General features: G+C 49.3%; 1 long non-coding RNA gene across 1 annotated transcript in view; it reads left to right on the plus strand.

The window, feature by feature from the left end:
* Positions 1 to 1,746: 1,746 nt before the first annotated feature.
* The window catches only part of LOC134944090 (uncharacterized), a 220,758-nt gene continuing 204,698 nt past the window's right edge, over positions 1,747 to 17,806 (plus strand). Inside the window, exon 1 of the long non-coding RNA XR_010181845.1 lies at positions 1,747 to 2,208. This is a non-coding gene — a long non-coding RNA (uncharacterized LOC134944090). The remainder of the gene's footprint in view (positions 2,209 to 17,806) is intronic.

The following is a 17,806-nucleotide window of genomic DNA, read 5'->3' on the forward strand; positions in this document are numbered from 1 at the left end:
TTCACAGCGCAGCAAATATCCCGCAGAACAATGTCAGGTGTAAACAGGAGGCGCAGGATGAATGGATATTGTACAGCAGCTGCGCTGGGAAAGCCGGGAGCTGGAGAATGGCCTGAAATGTTATCGTGTTCAGGAATGTAACTGGGAGGTGAAAAATAATGAAGGCCCGGCGTGTATACGTACTGTACATATACAATGCACGGGATGCAGGAGCCAGGGGGACATTCCAGGGGCCGAGATATTGTTCTGCTGACTTTGGATCAATGCAATCACTGTACAATCTCTGACCGGCCAAAAAGTGTTTTTATTAACATTATTATATAACTATAGAGGAAGCTGGTATATAATAATAACATGATTCATGTATTTGCTCTGGGATTACATACAGCAAGGTCGGATGCAGACCAGCGCATAATTCCTCCGCAGAGTCTCGCTCCTCCTTGGTCAGCTGGATAGAGCTCAATAAAAAGGAATATTTGTTCAACCATTATATTGATATAATTATGTTTGTCTAATGTATTATTATTATGAGCAAGAAATGTACTGCTCAGAACCATAAATGCTTGTAACTATTAACACAGGGTGAAATATAGAGGACTCACTTCCATGTCACAGCGTCAGCATCTCCACCTGTCACCGCCGCAAACGCATTTTGACATTGGTTGTCTTCGCCAATTGCTCGGGGGATTGGCAAAATTATTCAAGTTAAAAATGCCCAACTCGTCAATTACGATATTTGGGTCAGAATCGTGACTCAAGAATTTCCAACATGTTGGATCTTGGTGATCACCTGTCCCGGGGCATCGGCAGAATGGGGAATTGCCCCGACAGATGCCTGATGGATGTGCCCCTTATGTAGAAGAGAAATGGAACACCTGGACAGGCAAAATTACATGTAACACGTATGTGTGTGTGGGGGCAGGGCCGGATTAACAATGGGGCGGGTGGAGCTGCAGCTCCAGGCCTCCCCATCAAAATAGGCCCACAGCATTGATCTGCTAGTGTAGACAAGAAACGTTTTTTCCTGCTACACAGCTTGCCATCGTCCGTGTGCGGCCCAGCCCACTCCAACACCCCTTTCCCTGGCAGTAGTTCAAACACCCGACATACCAGAAGTTACATACTGGTGCAGTGAAGCGCTCCATTATCCCGGCCCCTAACTGCGCTGCATGTCTCAGTGCCGCCTTCACACCAGGAGGTGACACCATACCCTCCAACTGTACTTTTTTAATAGATACAGTACCTTTTTTTCATGGTCTGTACCGATTTTTGGCTCTCCAAACTTCCATTGAAAGTATAGGAAAAGGGTAGATGCTAGAATCAAGTGGGCTAAGGGACCTTTTCCGTAAGGGGGAGGAGTTACGACGCAAGGGGGAGGAGCTAGACCAGCGGGATAGTTCCTCTACTATCCACGCCACCAACTATTACCTTTAGTAATTAGGTGGTGAGCGAAGCGGAGCGGAGCGAGCCACCGTGCCCGAAGCGTGGCGAGCGAAGCGAGCCCGCGAGGGTACTTTTCGGGTACCCTGTTCGCCCGTAGCTCCTCCCCCTGGTAACGTAGCTCCTCCCCTCAATACGTCACAAGGTCCCTTCAGCCCCTCCGATATAGAACCAACCATAGGAAAAGGGGCGTGACCACGCCCCCTTTACCCGCGACCACGCCCCTTTTTCGGATTTGTACCGATTTTTCTGTGTAAAATGTTGGAGGGTATGTGACACCCGCCCCATCATCACGCCCATGGGGGGTTGCAGGGGCAGCAGATTGGCTCGGTGGGATCCCAGGATAGTTTTCCTTTGGCCGGGCTAGGGTGGGCTGTTCACTCTTCCTCCCCTGTCACCACCGCACGGGCTCATCACTAAGCTGCTGCAGCAATTGGAGCTTAGCTCTTATCAGGAGGCATTCACAGCTAATTACTGGGCGGAATAACCTGATCTGTCAACAGCTGTGCCGCTGGGAAACTGATCATGTGACTCGGCCGGCACTGCAGCCACGGCACCTTCACATTACAGTAGATGTCCCCTCCCCAGAGACCAGCCAGCCTATCACGGTCTTCAGGGTGGGCTGCCTCTGGGTGGGCTGCATGTATCAGCCTAGCCCCTCCCCTCTTCCTGCTCCTCGTCTGCTGCGTGTGTCACTGGAATGCCTGCCCCTCCCCTCCACAGTGTCCTGGCTTCCTCTATGCAGCTGCTTTCTATAGGAAAACGAAGGTATCATGAGGTGTTGGCTATGCTGGACTGTAATATGGGGGAGGGGCTGTGTATACAAGGGCTAATATGAAGGGGGGAGCTGTGTTTACAATACTTTAATATTAGGGCACTGTGTTGACTGGGGGAGGGGGTAATATGGGAGCACTGTGTGTAGGGGGCAGGGCTTAAAGTGGTCCAGGAGAAGTGGGGGAACTCACCTCTCCTGCTTAGCGCGCCGAAGGCGCGCGCGCTCCCGACAAGGGTGTATGGCCTCATTAAAATGGGTGTGGTCTCATTAAAATGGGCGTGGAGTCATCTGATCTCATCACGGCCACAACAGGAAGAAAAAAAAGTCCCATTTTACACATTACGGCAGGCAAGAGTCCCCATTTTAAACAGTACGGCAGGCAAGAGTCTCCATTTTACACAGTACGGCAGGCAAGTGTCCCCATTTTACACAGTACGGCAGGCACGTGTCCCCATTTTACACAGTACGGAAAGCACGTGTCCCCATTTTACACATTACGGCAGGCACGTGTCCCCATTTTACACATTACGGCAGGCACGTGTCCCCATTTTACACAGTACGGAAAGCACGTGTCCCCATTTTACACATTACGGCAGGCACGTGTCCCCATTTTACACATTACGGCAGGCACGTGTCCCCATTTTACACAGTACGGAAAGCACGTGTCCCCATTTTACACATTACTGCAGGCAAGTGTCCTCATTTTACACATTACGGCAGGCAAGTGTCCTCATTTTACACATTATGGCAGGCAAGAGTCCCCATTTTACACAGTACGGCAGGCAAGTGTCCCCAATTTACACAGTGTGGCAGGCAAGTGTCCCCAATTTACACAGTGTGGCAGGCAAGGGTCCCCATTTTACACAGTCCGACAGGCAAGTGTCCTCATTTTACACATGATGGCAGGCACGTGTCCTCATTTTACACATTATGGCAGGCAAGAGTCCCCATTTTACACAGTACGGCAGGCAAGTGTCCCCAATTTACACAGTGTGGCAGGCAAGTGTCCCCATTTTACACAGTACGGCAGGCACGTGTCCTCATTTTACACAGTACGGCAGGCACGTGTCCCCATTTTACACAGTACGGCAGGAAAGTGTCCTCATTTTACACATTACGCAGGCAAGTGTCACCATTTTAAGCAGTATGGCAGCCACATGTCCCCATTTTACACAGTACGGCAGGCACGTGTCCCCATTTTACACAGTACGACAGGCACGTGTCCCCATTTTACACAGTACGGCAGGCACGTGTCCCCATTTTACACATTACGGCAGGCACGTGTCCCCATTTTACACATTACGGCAGGCACGTGTCCCCATTTTACACATTACTGCAGGCAAGTGTCCTCATTTTACACATTACTGCAGGCAAGTGTCCTCATTTTACACATTACGGCAGGCAAGTGTCCTCATTTTACACATTACGGCAGGCAAGTGTCCTCATTTTACACAGTACGGCAGGCAAGTGTCCTCATTTTACACAGTGTGGCAGGCACGTGTCCTCATTTTACACATTACGGCAGGCAAGTGTCCTCATTTTAAACATTATGGCAGGCAAGAGTCCCCATTTTACACAGTACGGCAGGCAAGTGTCCCCAATTTACACAGTGTGGCAGGCAAGTGTCCCCAATTTACACAGTGTGGCAGGCAAGTGTCCCCATTTTACACAGTCCGACAGGCAAGTGTCCTCATTTTACACATGATGGCAGGCACGTGTCCTCATTTTACACATTATGGCAGGCAAGAGTCCCCATTTTACACAGTACGGCAGGCAAGTGTCCCCAATTTACACAGTGTGGCAGGCAAGTGTCCCCATTTTACACAGTACGGCAGGCACGTGTCCTCATTTTACACAGTACGGCAGGCACGTGTCCCCATTTTACACAGTACGGCAGGAAAGTGTCCTCATTTTACACATTACGCAGGCAAGTGTCACCATTTTAAGCAGTATGGCAGCCACATGTCCCCATTTTACACAGTACGGCAGGCACGTGTCCCCATTTTACACAGTACGACAGGCACGTGTCCCCATTTTACACAGTACGACAGGCACGTGTCCCCATTTTACACAGTACGGCAGGCAGGTGTCCCCAATTTACACAGTGTGGCAGGCACGTGTCCCATTTTACACAGTCCGACAGGCACGTGTCCTCATTTTACACAGTCCGACAGGCACGTGTCCTCATTTTACACAGTCCGACAGGCACGTGTCCCCATTTTACACAGTACGACAGGCACGTGTCCCCATTTTACACATTATGGCAGGCAAGTGTCCCCAATTTACACAGTGTGGCAGGTAAGTGTCCCCATTTTACACAGTGTGGCAGGTAAGTGTCCCCATTTTAGACAGTACGACAGGCACGTGTCCCCATTTTACACAGTACGACAGGCACGTGTCCCCATTTTACACAGTGTGGCAGGCAAGTGTCAAGTGGGGGGGAAGAGAGAGGGAGGGGGGGGAAGGAAGGGACAACTTACATATGAAGAGGATCTTCACGCTCTTCGGGTCGGGCCACCTCTTCTTCCTCGCGCCGGCCGCCTTCTCCTTCCAGCTCCCCCTCCTCCTACTGAGTACTCCTGCTTGGGGGGCGGAGTTTCGCGTCATTCCGCGAAACTCCGCCCCCCGAACAGGAGTACTCGGGAGGAGGAGGAGGGGGGGGGAAACAGGGACCAGCAAAGTGCCAAGAAACGGCACTGCCTGGGAGACTATTGAACAGTACTGTCTCACGGACCGGCTGCCATTGAAGAGAAGCAAGGCACTTTGAATCTGGCACCATTCACGGCTCCCGGACCACCAGCTAATGAGAAGCTGCCACTTGGCAGCTTCTCATTGGCTGGCGGTCCGGGAGCCGTGATAGGCTCACGCCAGATTTTAATAAAGCCGCCTGACTCCGCCCCCTGTATTACTCCGCCCCCCCTGCATTACTGGCCACCTACGTGCCTGACTCCGCCTCCCCCTGCATTACTGGCTGCCGAAGGGACCGATTCCATACGTCCCCCACCGTATTACTGGCTGCTGAAGTTGCCCGACTCCGCCCCTTCTCTCTCTGCTTATTATGAGACTATCCTAACTGCTTACGGCTGCTATCAGCGCCCGCAGCAGCAGAGTAAGCAGAGAGAGAAGGGGGCGGAGTCGGGCACTTCGGCAGCCAGTAAGACGGTGATGTGGGGGCGGGCGCCACCGCGCCAGCCAGGTCAGTGAATCGCGTCCGTGTCTGCAATGCTCAGTGCTCACTCAGTGAGGGGGGCGCGGCAGGCAGAACGGTGACTATATAGACAGTACACAGTGACAGTACTAGTGCTGCTGTAGTGCTGTGCTGTAGATAGGCTAACAACTTGAAAAAAGTGGGCGGGACGGCGGCGGAACTGCGTTCCGCCTCCAATTACAAGTGCCGGAACGCAGTTCCGCCCCGTTCCGGCCCACTTTAACCCCTGGTAGGGGGGTAATATGGGGGAGGGGCCATGTTTACTGGACTGTAATATGGAGGAGGGGGCTGTATTTCCTGGACTGTAGTATGGGGGAGGGGGCCGTGTTTACTGGACTGTAATATTGGGGAGGGGGTCGTGTTTACAGGACTGTAGTATGGGGCGGGGGCCGTGTTTACTGGACTGCAATATTGGGGAGGGGGTCGTGATTACTGGACTGTAGCATGAGGGAGTGGGCCATGTTTACTGGACTGTAGTATGGGGGAGGGGGCCGTGTTTACTGGACTGTAATATTGGGGAGGGGGTCGTGTTTACTGGACTGTAATATTGGGGAGGGGGTCGTGTTTACTGGACTGTAATATGGGGGAGGGGCCATGTTTACTGGACTGTAATATGGAGGAGGGGGCTGTATTTCCTGGACTGTAGTATGGGGGAGGGGGCCGTGTTTACTGGACTGTAATATGGGGAGAGGGCTGTGTTTACTGGATTGCAATAAGTGGGGCAATTTGTGTATTGGGGTGAAATTTACTGTAGGGTGCACAAAGACAAATGAAATAGGGGACAAAAATATAGCAGCGTAGTATGTTAACAGCACAATGGTTCACTTAGTATAAATCACACGTACATCAGAAAAGGCAAAAACTGGAATATCATGTGCAAACAAGCCTGTTAGGAGAAAGTGCTGCGCCTCCATTTTCTAACCAGGAACCAGCTTCTGATACCCTCTGGAAGCACTGTCTACTAACAGACTTGTTTGTCCCTGATATGCCAGTTTTTACCTCTTCTAGCATAGGGCTGGTGCAAATGTCAGTGGTGCAACCAATGGTGGTGTCTAATAACACACAAAGCATGATTTCAGCATCTGTACACACTGGCAGGGGTGGTTTCAGCCCTTGCACATTCCCATGGATGTACATCAGGGGGGATCCGGTCTGAAGATCAACAGTGTCTAGGTCGACAATGTTTAGGTCGACAATCACTAGGTCGACATGGATGGAAGGTCGACAGGGTTTCTAGGTCGACATGTGCTAGGTCGACAGGTCTAAAGGTCGACATGAGTTTTTCACATTTCTCTGACGTCCTAGTGGATGCTGGGAACTCCGTAAGGACCATGGGGAATAGCGGCTCCGCAGGAGTCTGGGCACAACTAAAAGAAAGCTTTTAGACTACCTGGTGTGCACTGGCTCCTCCCACTATGACCCTCCTCCAAGCCTCAGTTAGATTTTTGTGCCCGGCCAAGCTGGATGCACACTAGGGGCTCTCCTGAGCTCTTAGAAAGAAAGTATAATTTAGGTTTTTTATTTTACAGTGAGACCTGCTGGCAACAGGCTCACTGCAACGAGGGACTAAGGGGAGAAGAAGCGAACCTACCTGCTTGCAGCTAGCTTGGGCTTCTTAGGCTACTGGACACCATTAGCTCCAAAGGGATCGACCGCATGGAACTGGCCTTGGTGTTCGGTCCCGGAGCCGCGCCGCCGTCCCCCTTACAGAGCCAGAAGCAAGAAGAAGTCCGGAAAATCGGCGGCATGAAGACTTCTGTCTTCACCAAGGTAGCGCACAGCAATGCAGCTGTGCGCCATTGCTCCTCATACACACTTCACACTCCGGTCACTGAGGGTGCAGGGCGCTGGGGGGGGGCGCCCTGAGCAGCAATAAAAATACCTTGGCTGGCAAAACAATCACAATATATAGCCCCAGAGGCTATATATGTGATAATTACCCCTGCCAGAATCCTTAAAAAAGCGGGAGAAAAGTCAGCGAAAAAGGGGCGGAGCTATCTCCCTCAACACACTGGCGCCATTTCTCCCTCACAGTTCCGCTGGAAGGAAGCTCCCTGGCTCTCCCCTGCAGTCTACACTACAGAAAAGGGTAAAAAAGAGAGGGGGGCACTAAATTTAGGCGCAGTAAATATTATAGCAGCTATAGGGGACATAATTCAGTTAGTCCCTGCATTATATAGCGCTCTGGTGTGTGCTGGCATACTCTCTCTCTGTCTCCCCAAAGGGCTTCTGTGGGGTCCTGTCCTCTGTTAGAGCATTCCCGGTGTGTGTGCGGTGTGTCGGTACGGCTGTGTCGACATGTTTGATGAGGAAAATTATGTGGAGGCGGAGCAGATGCCTATAGAAGTGATGTCACCCCCTGCGGGGCAGACACCTGAGTGGATGGACTTATGGAAGGAATTACGTGCAAGTGTCGACTCCTTACACAAAAAATTTGACGACATGCCAAATGCGGGACAGCCGGCTTCTCAGCTCGTGCCTGCCCAGGTGTCTCAAAGGCCATCAGGGGCTCTAAAACGCCCGCTACCTCAGATGGCAGACGCAGATGTCGACACGGATACTGATACCAGTGTCGACGACGATGAGTCAAATCTAATGTCCACTAGGGCCATTCGTTGCATGATTGAGGCAATGAAGGAGGTATTACACATTTCGGATATAAACCCAGGTACCACTAAAAATGGTATTATGTTTGGGGAGAAAAAACTACCCGTAGTTTTTCCCCCATCTGAAGAATTAAATGAAGTGTGTGAAGAAGCGTGGGCTTTCCCCGATAAAAGATTGGTAATCCCTAAAAAATTACTAATGGCGTTCCCTTTCCCGCCAGAGGTTAGGGCACGTTGGGAAACACCTCCTAGGTAGTGATGAGCGGATTCGGTTTTACTCGGTTTTACTCGGTTCTCAAAACAGAATCTTATTGGCTCACTGATGTCACGTGTTGTGGATAGCCAATAAGATTCTGTTTTGAGAACCGAGTAAAACCGAATCCGCTCATCACTCCCCCTAGGGTGGATAAAGCACTCACACGTTTGTCTAAAAAGGTGGCACTACCGTCTCCGGATACGGCCGCCCTAAAGGAGCCTGCGGATAGAAAGCAGGAGGCGATCCTGAAGTCTGTATATACACACTCAGGCATTATACTTAGACCAGCTATTGCGTCAGCATGGATGTGCAGTGCTGCCGCTGCGTGGTCAGATTCCCTGTCAGAAAATATTGATACCCTAGACAGGGACACTATTCTGCTAACCATAGAGCATATAAAAGACTCAGTCTTATACATGAGAGATGCACAGAGGGAGATCTGCCGGCTGGCATCTAAAATAAGTGCATTGTCCATTTCTGCTAGGAGAGGCTTATGGACTCGGCAGTGGACAGGGGATGCAGATTCCAAAAGGCACATGGAAGTTTTGCCTTATAAGGGTGAGAAGTTATTCGGGGATGGTCTCTCAGACCTAGTTTCCACAGCGACAGCTGGGAAGTCAGCATTTTTACCCCAGGTTCCCTCACAGCCTAGAAAAGCGCCGTTTTATCAAGTACAGTCCTTTCGGACCCAGAGAAACAGGCGAGGAAAAGGCGGGTCCTTTCTGTCCAGAGGCAGAGGTAGGGGAAAAAGGCTGCAACAAACAGCAGGTTCCCAGGAGCAAAAGTCCTCCCCCGCTTCTTCCAAGTCTGCCGCATGACGGTGGGGCTCCACAGGCGGAGCCAGGTATGGTGGGGGGCCGCCTCAAAAATCTCAGCGATCAGTGGGCTCGCTCACAGGTGGATCCCTGGATCTTGCAAGTAGTATCTCAGGGGTACAGACTGGAATTCGAGGCGTCTCCCCCCCGCCGTTTCCTCAAATCTGCCTTGCCAACAACTCCCTCAGGCAGGGAGGCTGTGCTAGAGGCAATTCACAAGCTGTATTCCCAGCAGGTGATAGTCAAGGTGCCCCTACTTCAACAAGGACGGGGTTACTATTCCACACTGTTTGTGGTACCGAAACCGGACGGTTCGGTGAGACCCATTTTAAATTTGAAATCCTTGAACACATACATAAAAAAGTTCAAGTTCAAGATGGAATCGCTCAGGGCGGTTATTGCAAGCCTGGACGAGGGGGATTACATGGTATCCCTGGACATCAAGGATGCTTACCTGCATGTCCCCATTTATCATCCTCACCAGGAGTACCTCAGATTGCGGTACAAAATTGCCATTACCAATTCCAGACGCTGCCGTTTGGACTGTCCACGGCACCGAGGGTGTTTACCAAGGTAATGGCGGAAATGATGATACTCCTTCGAAAAAAGGGAGTTTTAATTATCCCGTACTTGGACGATCTCCTAATAAAGGCGAGATCCAGGGAGCAGTTGTTGGTAGGAGTAGCACTATCTCAGGAGGTGCTACACCAGCACGGTTGGATTCTGAATATTCCAAAGTCACAGCTGGTTCCGACGACACGTCTACTGTTCCTGGGAATGATTTTGGACACAGTCCAGAAAAAAGTGTTTCTCCCGGAGGAGAAAGCCAAGGAGCTGTCATCTCTAGTCAGAGACCTCCTGAAACCAAAACAGGTGTCGGTGCATCACTGCACGCGAGTCCTGGGAAAGATGGTGGCTTCTTACGAAGCAATTCCTTTCGGCAGGTTCCATGCCAGAATCTTTCAGTGGGACCTATTGGACCAATGGTCCGGATCGCATCTTCAGATGCATCGGCTAATAACCCTGTCTCCAAGAACCAGGGTGTCTCTGCTGTGGTGGCTGCAGAGTGCTCATCTCCTAGAGGGCCACAGATTCGGCATACAGGACTGGGTCCTGGTGACCACGGATGCCAGCCTTCGAGGCTGGGGGGCAGTCACACAGGGAAGAAACTTCCAAGGACTATGGTCGAGTCAGGAGACTTCCTTACATATAAATATTCTAGAACTAAGGGCCATTTACAATGCCCTAAGTCAGGCAAAACCCCTGCTTCTACACCAGCCGGTACTGATCCAGTCAGACAACATCACGGCGGTCGCCCATGTAAACCGACAGGGCGGCACAAGAAGCAGGACGGCAATGGCAGAAGCCACAAGGATTCTCCGATGGGCGGAAAATCACGTGCTAGCACTGTCAGCAGTGTTCATTCCGGGAGTGGACAACTGGGAAGCAGACTTCCTCAGCAGGCACGACCTCCACCCGGGAGAGTGGGGACTTCATCCAGAAGTCTTCACACTGATTGTAAATCGTTGGGAACGGCCACAGGTGGACATGATGGCGTCCCGCCTAAACAAAAAACTGGAGAGATATTGCGCCAGGTCAAGGGACCCTCAGGCGATAGCGGTGGACGCTCTAGTGACATCGTGGGTGTACCAGTCAGTTTATGTGTTCCCTCCTCTGCCTCTCATACCAAAGGTACTGAGAATAATAAGAAAACGAGGAGTAAGAACGATACTCGTGGTTCCGGATTGGCCAAGAAGAGCTTGGTACCCGGAACTTCAAGAGATGATCTCAGAGGACTCATGGCCTCTGCCGCTCAGACAGGACCTGCTGCAGCAGGGGCCCTGTCTGTTCCAAGACTTACCGCGGCTGCGTTTGACGGCATGGCGGTTGAACACCGGGTCCTAAAGGAAAAGGGCATTCCGGAGGATGTCATTCCTACGCTGATTAAAGCCAGGAAAGATGTAACGGTAAAACATTATCACCGCATATGGCGGAAATATGTTGCTTGGTGTGAGGCCAATAAGGCCCCAACAGAGGAATTTCAGCTGGGTCGATTTCTGAGATCCTAGCCCTGATTGGTCTTTGTCAATAACCTTTTCTCAGATTTGAAGACAGGTAAATATATATATTTTTTGTATCATTGTACACTGATGGACTTATATGAAGGTGTTACGCTGCCTCTGAAGACAACTGGTCACACGGGGTAAATACTCTGTATGTAGGAAAACTAGGGAACTAGGGTAAATCATTTTTATATGTCCTCCTTAAGTACTTATGTTGTGGATAAACGATGATCCAGACAGACTTTAAGTTCCGCCTTTTAATAATTCAGTATATCGTCTTACTGCAGTTCCTCTTTGTCATTTATTTTTAGAGATGTGCAGCGGGCATTTTTCGGGTTTTGTGTTTTGGTTTTAGATTCGGTTCCATGGCCGTGTTTTGGATTCGGACGCGTTTTGGCAAAACCTCCCTTAAGAATTTTTGTCGGATTCGGGTGTGTTTTGGATTCGGGTGTTTTTTCCCAAAAACCCCTCAAAAACAGCTTAAATCATAGAATTTGGGGTAATTTTGATCCTATAGTATTATTAACCTCAATAACCATAATTTCCACTCATTTCCAGTCTATTCTGAACACCTCACACCTCACAATATTATTTTTAGTCCTAAAATTTGCACCAAGGTCGCTGGATGACTAAGCCAAGCGACCCAAGTGGGCGGCACAAACACCTGGCCCATCTAGGAGTGGCACTGCAGTGTCAGACAGGATGGCACTTAAAAAAATAGTCCTCAAACAGCACATGATGCAAAGATAAATATAAAAAAAGAGGTGCAAGATGGAATTGTCCTTGGGCCCTCCCACCCACCCTTATGTTGTATAAACAGGACATGCACACTTTAACAAACCCATCATTTCAGCCACAGGGTCTGCCACACGACTGTGGCTGAAATGACTGGTTGGTTTGGGCCCCCACCAAAAAAGAAGCAATCAATCTCTCCTTGCACAAACTGGCTCTACAGAGGCAAGATGTCCACCTCCTCCTCATCGTCCGATTCCTCACCCCTTTCACTGTGTACATCCCTCTCCTCACAGAGTATTAATTTGTCCCCACTGGAATCCACCATCACAGGTCCCTGTGTACTTTCCGGCTGCACTAAACACTCTTTCGGAGTACACACTGGAGGGAGGGGGGGTGGGCAACTTAGGTAAAATAAAGCCAGTTTGTGCAAGGGCCTCCAAACTGCCTCTTTTTCCTGCCAGTATACGTACGGACTGTCTGACATGCCTACTTGGATGCTGTCACTCATATAATCCTCCTCCATTCTTTCAATGGTGACAGAATCATATGCAGTGACAGTAGACGACATGTCAGTAATGGTTGGCAGGTCCTTCAGTCCAGACAAGATGTCAGCTATCACTCCTGACTGCCCTGCATCACCGCCAGCAGGTGGTTTTGGAAATGTTATCCTTTTCATGGCAGCTCCAGTGGCGGGAGAAAATGAAGGAGGAGCTGTTGGCGGGTCACGTTCCGCTTGACTTGACATATGTCTCACCAGCAGGTCTTTGAACATCTGGAGACTTGTGTCTGCCGGAAAGAGAGATACAAAGTAGGCTTTAAAACCTAGGATCGAGCACGGTGGCCAAAATGTAGTGCTCTGATTTCAACAGATTGACCACCCGTGAATCCTGGTTAAGCAAATGAAGGGCTCCATCCACAAGTCCCACATGCCTAGCGGAATCGCTCCATTTTAGCTCCTCCTTCAATCTCTCCAGCTGCTTCTGCAAAAACCTGATGAGGGGAATAACCTGACTTCGGCTGGCAGTGTCTGAACTGACTTCACGTGTGGCAAGTTCAAAGGGTTGGTGAACCTTGCACAACGTTGAAATCATTCTCCACTGCGCTTGAGTCAGGTGCATTCCCCCTCCTTTGCCTATATCGTAGGCAGATGTATAGGCTTGAATGGCCTTTTGCTGCTCCTCCATCCTCTGAAGCATATAGAGGGTTGAATTCCACCTCGTTACCACCTCTTGCTTCAGCTGATGGCAGGGCATGTTCAGGAGTGTTTGCTGGTGCTCCAGTCTTCGGCACGCTGTGGCTGAATGCCGAAAGTGGCCCGCAATTCTTCGGGCCACCGCCAGCATCTCCTGCTCGCCCCTGTCGTTCTTTTTTAAAATTCTGCACCACCAAATTCATTGTATGTGCAAAACATGGGACGTGCTGGAATTTGCCCACATGTAATGCACGAACAATATTGGTGGCTTTGTCCAATGTCACAAATCCCCAGGAGAGTCCAATTGGGGTAAGCCAATCTGCGATGATGTTCCTCAGTTTCCGTAAGAGGTTGTCAGCTGTCTGCCTCTTATGGAAAGTGGTGATACAAAGCGTAGCCTGCCTAGGAACGAGTTGGCGTTTGCGAGATTCTGCTACTGGTGCCGCCGCTGCTGTTCTTGCTGCGGGAGGCAATACATCTACCCAGTGGGCTGTCACAGTAGGTTAAGTGGAGACTGGGTAAAACTGCATTTTTTAGAACGCTGGTGACTCTTTTTATGACGTCTGTGTACATTCTCGGTATCGCCTGCCTATAGAAGTGGAACCTAGATGGTATTTGGTACCGGGGACACACTACCTCAAGCAATTCTCTAAGTCCCTGTGAACTAACGGCGGATACCGGACGCACGTCTAACACCAACATAGTTATCAAGGCCAGAGTTATCCGCTTTGCAACAGGATGACTACTGTGATATTTCATCTTCCTCGCAAAGGACTGTTGGACAGTCAATTGCTTACTGGAAGTAGAACAAGTGGTCTTCCGACTTCCCCTCTGGGATGACGATCGACTCCCAGCAGCATCAACAGCAGCGCCAGCAGCAGTAGGCGTTCCACTCAAGGATCCATCGGAGGAATCCCAGTTAGGAGAGGACTCGTCAGACTTTCCAGTGACATGGCCTGCAGGACTATTGGCGTTCCTGTCTAAGGAGGAAATTGAGATTGAGGGAGTTGGTGGTGTGGTTTGCAGGAGCTTGGGTACAAGAGGAAGGGATTTAGTTGTCAGTGGACTGCTTCCGCTGTCACCCAAAGTTTTTGAACTTGTCAATGACTTCTGATGAATGCGTTCCAGGTGATGTATAAGGGCGGATGTTCCTAGGTGGTTAACGTCCTTACCCCTACTTATTACAGCTTGACAAAGGCAACACATGGCTTGACACCAGTTGTCCGCGTTTCTGATTAAATAATTCCACACCAAAGAGGTGATTTTTTTTTGTAATTTGACCAGGCATGTCAATGGCCTTATTCATCCTACGGACAACAGGTGTCTCCCTGGGTGCCTGACTTAAACAAACCACCTCTCCATCAGATTCCTCCTTGTCAATTTCCTCCTCAGCACCAGCAACACCCATATCCTCATCCTGGTGTACTTCAACAGTGACATCTTCAATTTAACTATCAGGAACTGGACTGTGGGTGCTCCTTCCAGCACTTGCAGGGGGTGTGCAAATGGTGGAAGGCGCCACCTCTTCCCGTTCAGTGTTAGGAAGGTCAGACATCGCAACTGACACAATTGGACTCTCCTTGGGGATTTGTGATTTAGAAGAACGCACAGTTCTTTGCTGTGCTTTTACCAGCTTAACTCTTTTCATTTTTCTAGCGGGAGGATGAGTGCTTCCATCCTCATGTGAAGCTGACCCACTAGCCAGGAACAAAGGCCAGGGCCTCAGCCGTTCCTTGCCACTCCATGTCGAAAATGGCATATTGGCAAGTTTACGCTTCTCCTCAGACACTTTTAATTTAGATTTTTGGGTCATTTTACTGAACTTTTGTTTTTTGGATTTTACATGCTCTCTACTATGACATTGGGCATCGGCCTTGGCAGACGACGTTGATGGCACTGAATCGTCTCTGCCATGACTAGTGGCAGCAGCTTCAGCACTAGGTGGAAGTGGATCTTAATCTTTCCCTATTTTACCCTCCAAATTTTTGTTCTCCATTTTTTAATGTGTGGAATTAAATGTCAGTAATATATCTGGAATTACACGGCAGTAATGTCTGGAATTAGATACCACTAGATAGATACCAGATACCACTGTGACTGGAATGATGATGACCTATGCACAGTGACAGGACACTACCACAGCACCCTACAGCAGCAAGATGCAGCACAAGACACTATAGTTTTAGTAATGTATTGTAGTATACTGGTCACCACAATGCAGCACAAGACAATGAGCAGTGATACTGAGCACTGATGAGGATACTAGAACTGACAATGGGCAGCGAGAACAGCACTGGACTATTGTACTGTAGTATACTGGTCACCACAATGCAGCAAAAGACAATGAGTAGTGATACTGAGCACTGATGAGGATACTAGAAGTGACAATGGGCAGCGAGAACAGCACTGGACTATTGTACTGTAGTATATTGGTCACCACAATGCAGCAGCAAGACAATGAGCACTGATGAGGATACTAGAACTGACACTGGGCAGCGAGAACAGCACTGGACTATTGTACTGTAGTATACTGGTCACCACAATGCAGCACAAGACAATTAGCAGTGATCCTGAGCACTGATGAGGATACTAGAACTGACACTGGGCAGCGAGAACAGCACTGGACTATTGTACTGTAGTATACTGGTCACCACAATGCAGCATCAAGACAAGTAGCACTGATCCTGAGCACTGATGAGGATACTAGAACGGACACTGGGCAGCGAGAACAGCACTGGACTATTGTACTGTAGTATACTGGTCACCACAATGCAGCAGCAAGACAAGTAGCACTGATCCTGAGCACTGATGAGGATACTAGAACGGACACTGGGCAGCGAGAACAGCACTGGACTATTGTACTGTAGTATACTGGTCACCACAATGCAGCAGCAAGACAAGTAGCACTGATCCTGAGCACTGATGAGGATACTAGAACGGACACTGGGCAGCGAGAACAGCACTGGACTATTGTACTGTAGTATACTGGTCACCACAATGCAGCACAAGACAATGAGTAGTGATACTGAGCACTGATGAGGATACTAGAAGTGACACTGGGCAGCGAGAACAGCACTGGACTATTGTACTGTAGTATACTGGTCACCACAATGCAGCACAAGACAATGAGTAGTGATCCTGACTGATGATGAGGATACTAGAACTGACACTGAGCAGCGAGATGCAGCACTGGACTATTGTACTGTAGTATACTGGTCACCACAATGCAGCACAAGACAATGAGTAGTGACACTGAGCACTGATGAGGATACTAGAACTGACACTGGGCAGCGAGAACAGCACTGGACTATTGTACTGTAGTATACTGGTCACCACAACGCAGCACAAGACAATGGGGGTAATTCCAAGTTGATCGCAGCATCAAATTTGTAAGCAGTTGGGCAAAACCAATTGCACTGCAGGTGTGGCAGATATAACATTTGCAGAGAGAGTTAGAATTGGGTGGGGTGTGTTCAAACTGAAATCTAAATTGCAGTGTAAAAATAAAGCAGCCAGTATTTTAGCTGTGCGCAGTATATAGTAGGAGGGGACAGTGCAGAATGATGCTGTGACCACCAGTATATAATATATATAGCAGTACGGTACAGTAGTCCACTGCTCTACCTACCTCTGTGTCGTCAAGTATACTATGCCTCTATACCTGTGCTGCATTTTAGTTGTGTGCAGTATATAGTAGGAGGGGACAGTGCAGAATGTTGCTGTGACCACCAGTATATAATATATATAGCAGTACGGTACAGTAGTCCACTGCTCTACCTACCTCTGTGTCGTCAAGTATACTATTCATCCATACCTGTGCTGCATTTTAGTTGTGCGCAGTATATAGTAGGAGGGGACAGTGCAGAATGTTGCTGTGACCACCAGTATATAATATATATAGCAGTACGGTACAGTAGTCCACTGCTCTACCTACCTCTGTGTCGTCAAGTATACTATGCATCCATACCTGTGCTGCATTTTAGTTGTGCGCAGTATATAGTAGGAGGGGACAGTGCAGAATGTTGCTGTGACCACCAGTATATAATATATATAGCAGTACGGTACAGTAGTCCACTGCTCTACCTACCTCTGTGTCATCAAGTATACTATGCATCCATACCTGTGCTGCATTTTAGTTGTGTGCAGTATATAGTAGGAGGGGACAGTGCAGAATGTTGCTGTGACCACCAGTATATATATAGCAGTACGGTACAGTAGTCCACTGCTCTACCTCTGTGTCGTCAAGTATACTATGCATCCATACCTGTGCTGCATTTTAGTTGTGCGCAGTATATAGTAGGAGGGGACAGTGCAGAATGTTGCTGTGACCACCAGTATATATATATAGCAGTACGGTACAGTAGTCCACTGCTATACCTCTGTGTCATCAAGTATACTACAAAAGTTCAGTAAAATGACCCAAAAATCAAAATTAAAAGCGTCTGATGAGAAGCGTAAACTTGCCAATATGCCATTTACGACACGGAGTGGCAAGGAACGGCTGAGGCCCAGGCCTATGTTCATGGCTAGTGGTTCAGATTCACATGAGGATGGAAGCACTCATCCTCTCGCTAGAAAACTGCATTGCCACTCCTAGATGGGCCATGTGTTTGTGTCGGCCACTTGGGTCGCTTAGTTTAGTCACACAGCTACCTCATTGCACCTCTTTTTTTCTTTGCATCATGTGCTGTTTGGGGACTATTTTTTAAGTCTGCC

This window comes from Pseudophryne corroboree, chromosome 7, assembly GCF_028390025.1.
Source record: "Pseudophryne corroboree isolate aPseCor3 chromosome 7, aPseCor3.hap2, whole genome shotgun sequence".
Classification (NCBI taxonomy): Eukaryota; Metazoa; Chordata; class Amphibia; order Anura; family Myobatrachidae; genus Pseudophryne; species Pseudophryne corroboree.